At 37.3% G+C, this 16,966-nt stretch overlaps 1 protein-coding gene and 1 pseudogene across 1 annotated transcript in view; both read right to left on the minus strand.

The window, feature by feature from the left end:
- NMNAT2 (nicotinamide nucleotide adenylyltransferase 2) overlaps positions 1 to 15,506 on the minus strand; it is a 199,385-nt gene extending 183,879 nt beyond the window's left edge. The window contains exons 1-2 of the mRNA XM_032632226.1: positions 15,469 to 15,506; positions 14,169 to 14,252 (exon numbers count right to left, since the gene is read on the minus strand). The gene's annotated coding sequence lies outside the window, so the exon portion shown is untranslated. The remainder of the gene's footprint in view (positions 1 to 14,168; positions 14,253 to 15,468) is intronic.
- Positions 1,576 to 15,518, minus strand: LOC116754096 (annotated as a pseudogene).
- Between the last annotated feature and the right edge of the window lie 1,448 nt (positions 15,519 to 16,966).

The raw sequence follows: 16,966 nt of genomic DNA on the forward strand, positions 1-16,966 counted from the left end.
TTTCCAGTGTTTTATTAATACCAACGAAATTGTAGTGACTATCCTTTCCTGCCCCTTTTCACCTTCTGCTACTCCTTAATTATCTCTGAGTAAATGGCTTCACCAGGCACGTCGGCCAAAAACCTCAGTCAGCCTTGAAACTTTTCCCTCACACCTCAAATCCCCATCATCAAGTTGTCTGTTCTGTATCCTGAATCCAATCACTTCTCAACACTTTTAAACAAGTCCAAGCCACCAATGTCTCTCTCCTACTACTGCAATAGTTTTCTATCCTACCCCATGTGCTAATTCCACTTTACCTTACGGGCTTTCTTTCTTTCTTCCAATGTTCCAAGCTCATTTCTACTTCAGAGCATTTGTATTTGCCATGCTTTCTTGACTGAAATGTACTTTCCTCAGAGCTTAAACATAGACCTTGCTCCCTCATTTCTCTATCTCTCCTAAAATTCACCTTCTCAGAAGGCCTTCCCGATTCATCCCACCTAAAATAGCACTTCCAGCCCCCATCCCTTTACCCAGCTAAACCTTGTTTCAAGGTACTGGACCCTCCTTGAACATAGTCTCTTTTTTTTTTTTTTTGCGGTACGGGGGCCTCTCACTGTTGTGGCCTCTCCTGTTGCGGAGCACAGGCTCCAGACGCGCAGGCTCAGCGGCCATGGCTCACGGGCCCAGCCGCTCCGCGGCATGTGGGATCTTCCCAGACCAGGGCACAAACCCGTGTCCTCTGCATTGGCAGGTGGACTCTCAACCACTGCGCCACCAGGGAAGCCCTAATGTTTCTTTTGTATCTACTGAGATGAGCATATGGGCCTTTTCCTTAATCTGGTAATAAAGTAGATTACAGATGCTTTTTAAATTTTAGTAGCACCTTTATATTTGAGGTAAACTTTATTTGTGCTTGATGTTTGTTTTTTTTTTTCTGTATACGCTGCTGGACTTGATTTCCTAATTACTGTACATAATTTTCATATCAGTGTTCAAAAAAATGAGATTCATCTATAATTTTCTTTGCCTGTAGAATTCTTCCATTTTGGTATCAGTATCATAGTAACTTCATAAAATAAGTTGGGTTATCTTTACTTCTATTGTCGGGAATAATTATATAATATAGGATTATCTGTTCCATTAAATTTGGTAAAACTTACCTGTAAAACCACCTGGCATGGTTTCTTTGACAAGGATGGGGGAAGGGTTTGAGAGACTGTGGACTATTGATCTATTTTGTTGATGACTGATTTATTTAGATTTTCTATTTCTCCTTAAGTCAACTTTTTAATTTGTATTTTTCTGGTAAATTGTAAGTTTTACCTCAGTTTTCAATTTATTGACATAAAGCCACTCAATATTATAAATTGTATAGTATAAGCAATGATATTCTTAATCTCTACTGTATCTCTAATTATGTCCCCCTTTGAATTTCTTTTTTTTTTTAAGAATCTGAAAAAGAATTTATTGATGTCTCTCTGTAAGTGAATCAAGTGGATGCACAGCAGAAGGAAACACAGCATTGAAAATCAGCTATACTCCATTATAAAAATAAAGATAAATTACAAAAAAAAAGTGAGAAATTTTTTTTGTTCGTTTACTAAATTTTATTTAAAAATTCATACAAAATACTCCAGATAACTGAGTTTCAATCCTCATCTTTTCTCCTCTTCTTCATCTTGACTAATCTGGAAGTAATATAATTCGTAACTTTCTTTGCTGTTAGCAACTATGCATAACCAATCACGGAGATTATTCTTCAAATATTTTTTGGTGAGATATTTCAAATACCTTTGGAAAAAGGCATCTCGGAAGTTACAGTGATCTTGCTTTTGCTTCTTTCGATTGTTACGACACCTCCTCCAAGATTCCCAGCTTTTCCATTCACTTTCTTTCCTGAAGAAGATGCTCAAAATTGGCAGCATTCATGATTCCATCTTCTACACGATGAGTGCAGTCAAGAGTAAACTTCAGGATCTGCTTCTTTTTTTTGCCCCCCTTCACCACAAGCTTTTTCATGGGCAACATGGTGGCAGCGGAGGCAGAAAAGGAGTTGGGTGAACTCGAGACAGAAATTCTTACAAAATTTGTTCAGAGGTGGTGACATAACCTGGAGTCACATCATCTAGCCCCACAGCTGGATGGGTCCTAAGGCTGGACACTCGTGGGGCTGAGTGGCTTGGTGAAGATGTGCAGGCAAATGCAGCCCCATTGGAGTTATACTGCCTGGTCACACCATTCCATGGGTCCCAAATTGCCGGGTGCAGGGGTGAATTTCTAATATTATTTGTGCTATCTTCTTCTCAATGTGGCTTGCTAGAAATTTGTTTTATTGGTATTCTCAAAGGATCAGCTTTTGGATTCATTGATCAACGGTATTTTGGGGAGGTTGACTATTCATTTCCCAGGTCCTTGAAGTGAACGCTTAGTTCATTCACTTGAAATAATTTTTTTAAAATTTATTTTATTTTATTTTATTTTTGGCTGTGTTGGGTCTTTGTTTTTGCATGTAGGCTTTTCTCTGGTTAAGGAGAGTGGGGGCTACTCTTTGTTGTGGTGCACAGGCTTCTCACTGCGGTAGCTTCTCTTGTTGTGAAACACGGGCTCTAGGCATGCAGGCTTCAGTAGTTGTGGTCGTGGGCTCTAGAGTGCAGGCTCAGTAGTTGTGGCTCACGGGCTTAGTTGCTCTGTGGCATGTGGGATCTTCCTGGATCAGGGCTTGAACCCGTGACTCCTGCACTGGCAGGCGGATTCTTAACCACTGCGCCAGCAGGGAAGCCCCTGAAATAATTTTTAATAAATGCATTTAATGTCATAACTTTCTTTCAAATGACTGCTTTATCTGTATTATCCAAGTTTTATCATGTATTTTCTTTGTTTTTCTTTTCTAAATGGTGTGCAATTTTTTATTTAAATCATGAGTTATTTAGGAATGTGCTTTTAAGTATTCAAACATATGAGAATTTCTAATTCAACTAAATTCTGATCACAGAATGTGGTCTGTACTATAGTGATTAATTAAAATATCTGGTCAAATTTTATAAATGTTTGATGTGTGTTTGAGAAGAATGTGAATTCTCTATTTGTTAGGTGGAGGGTTTTTATATATGTGGGTATATAATATATTATATTCTCCAAAGAAGATATACAGGAGGCCAATGGGCACATAAAAAGATGTTCAATATCACTAATGATTAGAGAAATACAAATCAAAACTACAATGAGGTATCACCTAACACTGGTCAGAATGGCCATCATCAAAAAGTCTACAAATAATAAATGCTGGAGAGGGTATGGAGAAAAGGAAACCCTCCTACACTGTTGGTGGGAATGTAAACTGGTGCAGCCACTATGGAGAACAGTATGGAGGTTCCTTGAAAAATTAAAAACATAGTTACTAAATGATCCTCTTCTGGGCATATATCCAGAAAAGACAAAACCTCTAATTAGAAAAGATACATGCACCCCAATGTTCATAGCCGCATTATTTACAATAGACAAGACATGGAAGCAACCTAAATGCCCATGGACAGATGAATAGATAAAGAAGATGTGGTACATATATACAATGGAATATTACTCAGCCATAAAAAAGAATAAAGTGTTGCCATTTGCAACATGGATAGACCTAGAGATTATCATACTAAGTAAAGTAAGCCAGACAGAGAAAGACAAATATCATATGATATCACTTATATGTGAAATCTAAAAAAATGATACAAATTAACTTATTTACAAAACAAAGTAGACTCACAGACATAGAAAACAAACTTATGGTTACCAAAGGGGAAAGGGGAGGAGGAATAAATTAGGAGCTTGGGATTAACAGATATACATTGCTATATATAAAACAGATAAACAACAAGGTCCTACTGTATAGCACAGGAAACTATATTCAATATCTTGTAACAACCTATAATGGAAAAGAATCTGAGAAAGAATACATATTTATATATATAAAACTGAATCACTTTGCTGTACACCTGAAACTAATATAACATTGTAAATCAACTACATTTCAATTTTAAAAATATTATAGAAATCTCTGTTCCATGAAGATGATCCCTTCCCACTGGAATAGAAGTCCATATTGGCAAGTAATCTTAAAATGACTTTACAATAAATGCATTCAAAGAGTTAAAAAATAAAATACCTAAAAAAATATATAAAAGCTTAAGCAACAAGAAGATATAAATTAAGGAAAGATGAAAATGAAAAATAACTAAATAGAAAAACAGACATTGTGATAAAAATATTCCATGACATAAACTCTAAACTCGTTACAGTCAGAGAATGAATTATTTCAGCTTTGTTAGAGGTTTAATTGACAAATTCATAAGACGTTTAAAGTGTACATTGTGATGATTTGATATACACACACATTGTGAAGGGATTACCCTCTCCCAGTTTATCAAGAATTATTTATTTATTTATTTATTTTTAAGAATTAGAAGATTAATCTATGGAATTCATGTAGAATATAGCATATATTTTATTATTTATTTATCTTTTAAAATTGCAGTATATTTGATTTATGATGCTGTGCCAATCTCTGCTGTAGAGCAAAGTGACTCAGTTATACACAGACAGACATTCTTTTTTTATATTCTTTTCCATTATGGTTTATCACAGGATATTGAATATAGTTCCCTGTTATAGCATGTATTTTAAGCTGTATTGTGGCAGTTTAAAATTACAGCCACAGATTCTTTGATACTCCTTCTATTAAGAGATGGGTCTAGCCCCTGTACTCCCCAATCTGGGCAGGTTTGACTATGTAAGATGGAAGTGATACTATGTGAGCTTTGAGCCTAGACAATAAAAGTCTATGTAGCTTTTGCCTTGTTTTCTGGAATAGTCACTATTGGAGCCCTGAGCTGCCATGGAAGTAGTATGATTACCATGAGGCCACTACAGTGTGAGGAAACCCAAAGCACATGGAGAAGTCATGTGTAGGTACTCCAGTCTATAGGTCCAGTAGAGTCCTGCCTTTGTCACTGTAGCCTAGACATGTGAATGAAAAAAAAACAGCCATTCAAGTGACCACCAGCTGTTCAAGTCTTCTCATTTGACACCCTGGACATCATGAAGCAGAGTCAAGCTCTCCCTGAAATACCTATCCAAATTCCTATCATACAGAATATTGGAGGTTAATAAAATGGTTATTGTTTCATGTCACTATGTTTTGGAGTGGTTTGTTACACAGCAATACATAGAATACATGAAGGATGCACCTAATTAGTAGTTTTAGGAAGAGAATAAACGGTATGGTGGTAGTCATATTTGGAGAGATGATACTAAGAATTTTCTAAAGTTTTTGAAAGAAAAGCAGTTATTAAGTGCAAAAAAAAATTTAAAAAGAAAAGAAATTCATTTCCAGATGCACTGTAGTGAAGATGCCTAACATTGAGAATAAAGAGAAAATTTCAAAAGCCACGAAAGAGAAAACACAGATTATCCATAAAAGAATGATAATTAAGACAACAGAATTCTCATCACCAACAAGGGATACCAGAGGTCAACATGGTAATAATTCCAAAGCACTGAGGGGAAAATAACTGGCAACATAGATTTCTATACCTGGCTAAGCTATAATTCAAGAATAATGGTGAAATAGAAAACTTTTCTTTCAAACCTGAGTTTACAAAAAAAAAAAAAAAACCTGAGTTTACCAACCATAAATTTTTATTGAATGAATTACTAAATGATGTATTGCAGCAAAAAGAAAAGTGAGTTCACAATGAAAATGTGGTATTAAAGAAACAAGTGGTAAACACAAAAATTGATAAATTAGATTGATAAATCTAATTATGCATTGATTGTATAGTAACTTTTATGTTATGTTCTAATAAATATGGAACTAAAATTCTAGATAGCAATAACTGCTCAATACATTTGGTAGCTAAAACACAGCCTTGTTGGGGCAGAAGGATAGTTGTATTTTAAAAACTATAAATTGTTAGGAAAATAAATAGTTAAGTATACATTTAAAAATTTAAGAGTAGCTGCTTATGGCATAGGCAAAATATAATCTATAGTTTCCAAATTAGCAGAGGTAAAAGTAAGAGAATTTGAAAAGTTATCAATTCAACAAAAGCAGTTAAGGTAAGCAAACGAATAAAACGAGAAAGCATTGTAAACAGAAAATCAAAAGTAAATGGTAGAGATGGTAGAGGTAATTTTAAATAGATCATACTCATATGAATTGAACTTTCCAGTTAAACAACAGAGACTGTCAGGAATAAAAAAAGAAAACCCAGCTACCTGCTGTTTACAAAAGATGTGCCAATAACAAAATAGCATAGAAAGGTTGAAAATAAAGTAAAAAGTTATAGCAAGCAAATGCTAACCAAAAAAACAGTTATAGTAGAATACGAGTATCAGATAAAATAACTGCTTTAAGCAAGTATTGATAAGGATAAAAAAAATTACATAATGATTAAAATTATATTAAAAATGATAAAAATTTAAAAACCACCAAGAAGTTCTATCCAGCTAACCGTATAACCATGAAATTAAACAAAAAGTAACGAATTATAAGAAAAAAAAAGTAGATCAACAACAATATTGGGAAGTTTTAATATAATTTTATTAGAAACTCACAGATCAATTAAACAAAACTAAGTTGAGAGGTTGGTTAATGTTTTTAGCATTAACTTGCCTTGTGTGTGAATTGTAATTTGCAGCTCATCTTAAATGGTAGCTTTATCTTTCTACCTATTCCACTCCATTTGCTGTTTTAGTGTAGCCTCCAGAACTAGGTGTCACAGGACTCCTGACCCTCAGCGATATTGGGGAAGATAACAGATCTGTCCTCTAGGCAGGAAAGCAGACTGGCATAAGTCCTGTGTGCACTGATTTCTATTCTTCCTTCCACCCCCACAGATAGGTAGGGGCTTTGTTTGTTTATTTATTTTGTTTTTTAAACTCTAGGTCAGGGTGGAAATCATTTGGAAGCTTTTCCCAAATCCCAGTTTCACAGTGAGCCTGCCTAATGTGCCACACCCTGTATGGGGTGCTGTTGATCCTCACTGCTCTGAGGAATTCAAACTCCTAGCCAACTTCTACTTGCTTCCAGACCCAGAAGACCATCAGGGTCACAGCTCTAGCTTTACTAACCTAGTGGTGTTGCTTTTTCATTTCTGTTACCTAGAGATGATTATCTTGTGAATGAACCCAGAGACATCTCTTAATTTAAAAAAAAAAAAAGTTTTTGTGATTGGAGTTCTTGGAGAAGATGTGGAAATTCAAAGCATAGCTCACAATACCATTTTGACTATTTTCCTCTGCCTTTCTGGATGTGAGGAACTCTGTGGTCTTGCTACCTTCTTTGGCTTTACTCAGTAATAGGGGTTGAGGTTTCTTCTGTTCTCAAATGCCAGAAACCTATTAAGAATCTCTATAAATCTCCTCAGGCTTCTGGCGAAGGATGGGAGGCAGAGCACAAAGTCCCTTTGTTTTCTTTCTCTCCTCTCTGATTTTCTGTGTTCATGAATTTGAGGAACTTTTAATATATTCTGCTGCTGAAAGCCTTACCATTAAATCATCAGTCTTTGTCCTGAATTCTTCAGAGCCTATGTGACTTTGTAACCTGAAGTTTTAAAATCCTAAAGGGCAAGGGATAAAAGAAAACATTGGGGGTGGGGGGAGAAACTCCACAATTTACCATCTCATTATTATTCTACCGGAAAAGAGATTTCCATCTCTGCTGGTGTGTCCTGAAAGTCTATCTCTTTCCATTTCCTCAGAAGCCACATTCCTAACTACTCAGCCTCTCTTATCTCTTATTCTTCTATCCTGGATCTTTTCTGCTGAAGGCTCTCACCTCTTCGTAAGACAAAACCTCTCCTAGCTCTCTCATTTTATAGGCAAGCTTTCTGAAACCACTCAAGCATCTTTAGTTACCATCTACATGCTGATGACTCCCAAATTCACAACTCTAGCTCAAATTTCTAGCAAGTTCTCCAGATCCTCAAGATCTCTCAACTCCAGACAACTACAGTTCAACATGTCCACAACAAAATCATTATCTCTACATCCATTCATCTCTCCAAACTATTTCTTCTCTTATGTTTTCTATTTTCATTCAGTTTCCGAAGCAGAAACCTGGGAGTCTCCTTGATTTCTTCCCCTCCATCTCTCACAGCCAATAAATGACCAAGTTCTGCCATTATATTTCCATTTATGGCATATTTATAGCCAAGTATTTATTACATACCACTAGAGCGATAGCAGCATAATGAATTAAAGATGAGGTTAAGGTAGTAGAATAAAAAAAATTAAAATGTCATTGGATTCAAGGTAAAAACATTTTTGGTAAAGGAAACATATTAGTATTACCCAATAGAACAGAAAGTTTAAAAGAATAAAAACTTACAATTGTTAGATTGCTAGATTTAGTTAGAAGGTTCCTAGTGATCTCAAAATCACCTAAGGGGTAAAAGAGAATTTTCTGCAGAGTGTCTAGCAGTTTAACAGCTGTCTGGACTGCACTGCTTTGTAATGATTTGTTTTAAATTGGTGTTTTCACTCTTATCATATGGGTAAGAGGTAAGAGAAGGGTAACACTCGCATGGTACCCAAGGGTCAAATTCATATGATATATTTTGTTTTGGAGAATATCAGCTTTTAAAATGGCAATACAAAGTTTCTCATGGTCTATATCAGCCTTTTTGAACTGGATCATTAAATGGAATCATCTCGAACTTGCCAGGTAGCAAGAATCAGGGATGTCCTATTCAGCAGATAGAGATTACTGAGTCTGAAAGTATATTTCAGAGGTCGCCAAGTCCCTTTCTTGTTTTTAATTCAGACTGGGGATCTCGCCATTTCTTAGCGTCTCATGGAAAGTAGGTTCTAATAGATAAGTGTCTAACAACTATTACTAAGCTTCCCTGGTGGCGCAGTGGTTGCGAGTCCGCCTGCCGATGCAGGGGACGAGGGTTCGTGCCCCGGTCCGGAAAGATCCCACATGCCGCGAAGCGGCTGGGCCCGTGGGCCATGGCCACTGAGCCTGTGCGTCCGGAGCCTGTGCTCCGCAGCGGGAGGGGCCACAACAGTGAGAGGCCCACGTACCGCAAAAAAAAAAATATATATATATATAACACAACTATTACTACCACCAGGCAGTGTGCTTCTTTGCTCATGCATCTCTCCTTTCTCTTCCTCCAAACTTTATAGTTTTCTTTTTCTCTTTCCCTGCTCTTCCTTCTTTCTCAATTCAGTTTTCCTGCCTCCCTTTTTCTTTCTCACCCATAAATAGGAAAAAAAAAAAAAGCAAATGTTGAGTTTCCTGACTGGTCACATTCCAGAGAAAGGAGGAAATACAGGCTGTTATACAACTGGGAGGGGTCAGGTGTGACCTAAAGTTGAGGGATGAGGAGAAGAGAATTATAAAGGTAAGAGAAGGCAAAAAGGTTAAGTAAAGGTTTGATTTTAGACTTTTATTACGTAAAGTGATTCTTTTGTGAATCCCATCTAGGGCATTTCATCCTTCTCAGGCTATGATGGTTCCCAGTAGATCCAAAATTGCCAAAGAAGGTCAGTAATGATGTATTCAAAGATGATCACTCTCATCAGCTTTTGTACAAAAGAATCAGTACCTGATATTGTGTTAGAGTGAGCCATAGGAAATGCCTTAGGAATTGTCTCTGATGAAGTCTTTTTTTTTCAATCACCAGTATGTGAAAAGCTATTACATCTATTTTTAATCTTTCTTCTATTCAGTTTCCAATGTTGCTCTCAGGCTTCTGTAACTTGGCAGATAGTTCAGGTATTCTTTAAAAACAATGACAAACAATGAAGTTCCCAACAACCACAGCAACTGCCAAAACAGTGAAATCTACTTAGCTTTTTAGTTGGTGGAAGATGTTGAAAAATATAAGAAATAAAAGCCACCCACAAATAATTTGCCTCACAAAAACAATTGCTCTTAGTATTATATTGTATTTCTGCCATTTTCTATGCAATTCTATGTCAGTTATACTTTATATATACTGCAGTATAGAACTTATATAAGTTATATTAACTTAAATATAACTATGACATAGAGTTACATAGTTTGTATCTTTCAGGTATATTTTAGTCTAGAATACTTTCAGCTATGGTTTTCCATCACTTTTCTGGCGGTTGAACTATATATATTTCTTTTGCTGCTGGGAAATAGAATTTGAAAAAGTTAACTCTGCAAAATCTCATTCTAAAGGACTTTGCAGTTGACCAGGACACTTAAGTGGATTATCCGATTGCATGTCTTCACTTGATCTCCAGGTGGAATGGTTCCAAAGACCTCTAACAGCTTTATCACTCTATAGTATAACTGCCCCTTAATTCTCCTCTAAGCTTTAAACCCTGACAGCAAGACTGTATTGTTCACCATTTGCACCCCAGTGACTAGCATGTGACCCAATACATAGAAAATTCGCAATATATTCTTGATGATTGAGTGAATGAAAAAGTGAGTAAATGAATACTAAAATTCTAGACGATCCATAACTCATCAAGCTTTCTCCTTAGTATCAGGATACAACCAGATTAAGGTTCCCAGAAGTACAGGATTGATTTAGATTTGTCTTGAAAGAGCAGAGAAAGATAGGAATTGATCATCACTTGAACATTCCTTATAGACCCTAAACTCTTTACCTAAAATTCCTATTGTGCTTTAATGCTACAATTTAGCTGTCCCACAAATATTTATAGAAAAGTAATTTTCAACTTTGCTTTCTACAAACTAATTACCTTCTGTAACATCCAGGCCACTGCCACCTACATTTTGGAAGTGTTGGCAGCCCAATAGTTGGCATGCCTTATAGGTTTACCATGCCATAGGGCCATTATTAAAGAACTAAAACCATGCACATCCTCTTGGACAAAGGATTGGATCACCTTGGAGACCATAAAGGAAAGCTTGCAGACAGTGGTTGAGAGAGCAAGACAATGAGAGAGAGTGAGCCAGAGAGCCTGCCAGAAATGTCAGTTTTAAAGAGGGCAGGGAACGCACAAGCAGGTGGTTTCACTCCTCATGAGCCTCCTTATCTTCTTCAGTTTTGACAGACCTTGGATCTCATCTCATCAAAGTATAAAACTCCTAGTGAACTGAGACATTCTCTGTAAGTAGATGAAAGCTGTTTTCTCTCTTGGCAGTTTATACTTGGTCACATGATACAACTAGTCATACAGTTTTAAGGCAGCATGCTGTGTACCTCTCTCTCCAAATGCAATTTTACAACATTCTGTGTTTTATTTAAAAAAACCAGTTTAATCTACATTAATTAGAGTGTGAAGCTGAGTGTGTGAAGCTCTAATTTACCTTACATGCATAACAAGAGCAGCACCACCTGTTGACTGCCTACTAAGTGCCTGGCACAGCCTAGGTATGTTATACACATTATCTAATTGAACTTGGAGAACATGCCTGCCTCCAGAAATATAACTTAAATATCTCATTTACTTTGAAATTGCAAATGGCCCTTTCTTTAAGAAACTTACATTAAATTTATTTAGCACTATCTCATCACAGGAGAAAAAAAATAACAATAATAAGGCCAGAATTTATAAACACTTTTCTGGTGAGAAACACAAAGATCACTGAGCTTTCCATTCTACACTCTAATCCAATTTTCTTTCTTTCTTTTTTTTTTTTTTGGCAGTACGCGGGCCTCTCACTCTTGTGGCCTCTCCCATTGTGGAGCACAGTTTCCGGACGTGCAGGCTCAGTGGCCATGGCTCACGGGCCCAGCCGCTCTGTGGCATGTGCTATCTTCCCGGACCGAGGCACGAACCCGTGTCCCCTGCATCGGCAGGTGGACTCTCAACCACTGCAGCACCAGGGAAGAACCCTCTGAATTTTTAAATCTAATTTTTCTATCCTATTTTCCAACCTAGCTGATAAACTGTCTTCTCTCTTGCCATCTTCCCCAGCAGTGTTTTTTCTTTTGCCACATAATAAGAGAGTTAACTGCTTCCCCTATTCCCAAATTAGAAAACATAAAGGTTAAATAAAAGTGACTTGGACACTGAAGACTTTTTTCCTACATTGAAGTATGAGACTTTGTGGTGAGATAACTGATGAGTTACCCATAATCTTATGTGTGCTCTTTACTCATTGCCTAAGTAAATTTCATCTAATTAAAACTTTCATCATGTTAAATATAATAGATTCCTCGGATGGGTTGAAGGCCCAGAGTTCTTTTCTTATTGCTTATTAATGACCTCTATATTCCATAGGAAGGTCTTCAGAAATTTTAAGCATTTATATGAAAGTCGTGGTCCAAATTTCTACTTTGTTTCCCAAGATTAATTGATTCAACAAACATCTATTGAGCACCCTTGTATCAGCAACCCTGGTAGTGGAGTGATAATACAGTAGTGAGCAAAACAGGTACAGTGTTTGCACTACAGAGCTTACAGCCAACTGGAGGGAACAGACACTGAATAATTACAAATATGACAAATGCCATGAAGAAGATGGGCAGGGTGCTATGGGAATATGTAATAGGTGTAGCTAACCTAGCTTGATGGGAGGTGGGGCAGAGAAGATTTTTCCAGAGAAGTTCAAGTTTAGGCTTGAAGCATAAGAAGGAAGAAGAGTTATCTAGATAAGGGAACAGCTTGTGTAAAGGCTCTGAGTAGAAAAGAACACCACCCATTCAAGGACCTGAGAGAAGGGCACTGTGGCTAGAGTGCTGACTTCAGGAAACGTTAGAGAAGAGGCAGGCAAGGACCAGATCACATAGGTCACCCTAAGGATTGGGGACTTTATTCTGAGGGCAGTGGAAAGCCAATGGAAAATTCAAGCCAGGAATTTAAAAATTTTTTAAGCTTAAAATAGCTAAAATGTAGACTATAAGAATATATTAATTCACTAATTTGCTCTGGAATATGCTCTCATATCTAGTAGTCCAATGATAGTAAGAATTTTTATAAATGCAGGACAAACTATCTAGGTTTATAATATGTAGAATTTTTCTGTGAATAGAAAAGACCCTAGGATAGTTAAGCAAAGCAGAACAGGACTTGGGTACATATAAGTACCCAAGTAAGCTTTGAAACGTATGTCCTGAGTTTCTTTGCTTTTCATCTATATCACATTTTAACTTGAATTGAAAATAGAAGTGGTAAAATAATAAAGGCAGGGAAAGGAGGAAGGCATGCATGTGTGTATGAGCGTGTGTGCCCACGTGTGGTTTCTTATGGCTTTGAAGAAGAGCAGATTTATGACAATATCAGTATCACATTCTCTGTGCTCAAAAATAGTTGTCTCCCCTGCAGAAATTAGGAAAGGAGAGACTATATAATAGGGAAAGATTTTTTTTTTCTTTTAGTGGTGTGTTCTAAGAAAAAAATATGGCAGCTTCTGGGTAATACAACAGATTTTGACATGAAATACATTGATTTTAGACTATGGACCCCGAGATGGTTTCAGTAGTACTGTGCTTGGAGTAGTAAAGAGATCCATGAACACCAAGGCCTTTGGACAATATAAAGTGTAAGAGGCTAAGGTTTTAATTTTCTTTTTTAATACTCTTTGGTCTTCCCTATGGGCATTTCTTTTTGTCTTCTTCAGATGGCCTGCATTCATTAAATTAGTAGATAGGATTTTAAGGTGTGGTTCTTTCCCAGAGGTATTTTCTTACTGGGAGTTGAGAGAAATTCTTGAAGATTAATAAGATTTCTGGGGGCTTCCCTGGTGGCGCAGTGGTTGAGAGTCCGCCTGCCGATGCAGGGGACACGGGTTCGTGCCCTGGTCCGGGAAGATCCCACATGCCGCCGAGCGGCTGGGCCTGTGAGCCATGGCCGTTCAGCCTGCGTGTCCGGAGCCTGTGCTCCACAACGGGAGAGGCCACAACAGTGAGAAGCCCGCGTACCACAAAAAAAAAAAGATTTCTGTTAGTAAATATTAGGAGAGTAGAGGAGAGCTAGCTAGCTCTGACTACCATTCTCTGTCACCTCACTGTCTCCCAAACTAGAAGTTTCTTCTCTTAAATCTTGGACTGCAATGCTTCCTGACCGTTCTGGAGGAGGCTCAGTGACGCCTTCTTAGAAATGAATGAATAAATTCACACTTGGTGAACTGTTTGAGAAAGGCTGCTGACCCTTAGTCTGAGAAATCTTGAGCAACAGGAGACCTGAGTTTAATGTCAATTTGTATCTGTCTCACTATTTGAAGAGAATGAATTACTTACTTGATTCAACCACTTAGCTCCACACCTGAAGTGTAGTAATGAGGAGAACATGGGCCAGCTTCATATACATCGTGTCCTTCAGTACTGCAATTGACAAAGCATTCTCATCAAAATAGAAACACATTAAGTACCTACTGTACACATGATTGGGAAACAATCAGAATATGTAGGTTAAATATTAAAATAAATTAGTGCTTGTTAAGGTTTCATGGAACAGGTGAGATGTGTATTATTATAAAAAGGGAGGAGGTTTACTATGTATTAATTATTAGGCTACCAAAGCTCTGGGTAAATTTGATAGCAATGTTAAGAGTAGCTTCTCGGCAAGTACTTGGTGCCAGGTTGAAAACTGGTCACTCTGTTTACTTGGGCAGAAATGTGGTTATATTAGGCTGCTTTTAGTGATAAATGGTTTTTAAAAAGTTTCAACCTTCTGGAATCTGACTCACAATGTCCTGATATTGTGTGCTTTTCTGTATTCTGTGTCATGGATAAAGAATCTATCTTTCAGCACTGAATAAGAATAAATTTGTGTATGCGGTCAGATTTATGAGTATTACAAAGACTAGATAAACTATTATTTAAAAAAATAATTTTATGCTGCAGTAGTTCTAAATTATTAGTTTTAGCTTGATATAAGGGCAGAGGGCAAAAAATAAATTGACGTTCATCAAGTACCAGTGTTGTATGTCAGGCACTCATATAGTCAGTCACCTATATTATCATTAAAGTTCACAGGAAGCCTGTAATAGGTAATGTTTCCATTTTGGTCAAGGAAGAAACTGAACTTCAGAGACTGAGATGGCAGAATTCGGATGCACACTCAGGTCTCCTAGCTTATGGTCTTTCAATAAAATCACTTTGGCATAAACTGAAAAATTTAAGATTATGTAGGATTAAACAAAATGAAACAGCTTCTCATCTATAATTTCTTTTGGTTTAGATGTAATCTTTATCTGCAGGGGGGAAAAGGTGAATAATATTGCAGAAAGGTACTTGTATTCTACAAATCTGTTGATGGGTTCTAGTAGAAAGAGATGAGATTAGAAAATGTACATTAAGCAATATGTAAATTGGGGGTCATAATTCTTCTGAATCCTATTGATTTTTTAACGGTATTTTCAAGATGGGCATCAATGTTTTACAATCTGTAAAATTAAATGTTACTATTCTATCTAGTTTGTAGGGACACTAAAGCTATTGAAGAACCTTGAAACATTATTAGGAAAGCTGCTATAAAATATAAAGATGGCTTATATGTCTGACCTTCATCTGTGCACTTAAAGCACTTTGTTCTTACCTTAATTTTTGCACCCATAATATTGCATCCAAATCACGTCTCTATTCTCTGGTATCTCTACCAGAAGGTGGGTTCCTCCAAGACAGGGACCATGTCTCTTCCATGGTAGTATCCATAATAACCTGGACAGTGTCTGAAACACAATAAATGCTCAGTAATGTTTATCAAACAAACAACACAACAAAAGGATTCATTTTTTCCAACCCCAGTTTCCTTATCTCCAAAATGAGAAGATACTAATAGTTTTCTAGATCATCAGGTGGGACATGATATATGCTCATATACTGTTGACTGGAGATATAAGGCACAGACATAAAAAGTGTTATTAGGATGATTACTAAGGGGGTGGTTATTTCACACAACATAAACTTTTATTCTGTTTAAGATCTTTTTAAAAAATCTAACCAATAAATTTCAGGAAGAAAATCTAAGGTATTTTAGGTAATATGTAGTCATAATCTCCATCCTTGGGCTCTCAGGGTTGAAGAAAAGCCGGATCCTAAACCAGAGATGAGAACAATCTTTCACTAGGTGGCTCTCTTTCCCATGAGTGGGCGGCCCCTCGGTGGGTGGAGGGACGACACGGGGCAATGTACAGCTGCAATCACCGCGTGTCACACTGCATCACAGTAGGCGCATGAAGCACGAGGGGCATAGTTCAGTTTCTATGTCGTTAATGATAATCTGTCCTTGGGATTTATTTGAAAGTAGCTTGTACTTTCATTTCTTCCAAACCTACCCATAGACGTTGGCCCAGTCTTTTAATAGGTGTGGTCTCAGAGAAGGATTTTGATAGCGCCTTTTCACCTAGCATGAAAGACAAAAGGAATCAGGCACCCCGACCGAGCCAAACCAAAATAGCCCATTAAAATTATTTTAACTGTCCAGTGAGGGCTGCATTCCTGGAGGGCTTTATACCGTTATACATCCTAAAGTACTTTGGGACAGCTGTTTAAACGCCTCCACAATACGAATGGAAAATATAATTTGTAAAATGTCAAATAATTCTTTCAAACCACTAACACGACGACTTCTCCAGCTACTTTTCACACACTCATTATTATTGAGCCTTTACGTTATTCTGCTTTTTTAGCCTCAAACATGAGACAAAATACACATAATTAACATTCAAAAAGATTTGTTCTAAGAATGAAAATCCTTTTCCTAGAAGCCTTTCAAGTATCTAGGTTTTTCTTGATACTATTTTACCCAATGTTTTCCTCTCCAACCCAAAAGATACATAGTGACAAGTTCTAAAATACTACAAACGCCTGAGAGGAGGAAGTTTGCAAAGGAGAAAGGAACTCGGAGGTCTGTTTTTGATAAGAAAGGGGGACTCACATTGGGGGGGTGCCTCTCAGAGGGATGGCGGTCGTGAGCATCTCGCCACGTCCCCTAAGTGCTGAAAAATCACTTGTTAGCCTTCCAAGATGAGTTCCCACTCTCACGCTGGCCTCCTCGCGGCAGGAGGTGGCTAGTGAAGGCCGCGTGGGGGGCT

Source organism: Phocoena sinus, chromosome 1 (genome assembly GCF_008692025.1).
Source record: "Phocoena sinus isolate mPhoSin1 chromosome 1, mPhoSin1.pri, whole genome shotgun sequence".
Classification (NCBI taxonomy): domain Eukaryota; kingdom Metazoa; phylum Chordata; class Mammalia; order Artiodactyla; family Phocoenidae; genus Phocoena; species Phocoena sinus.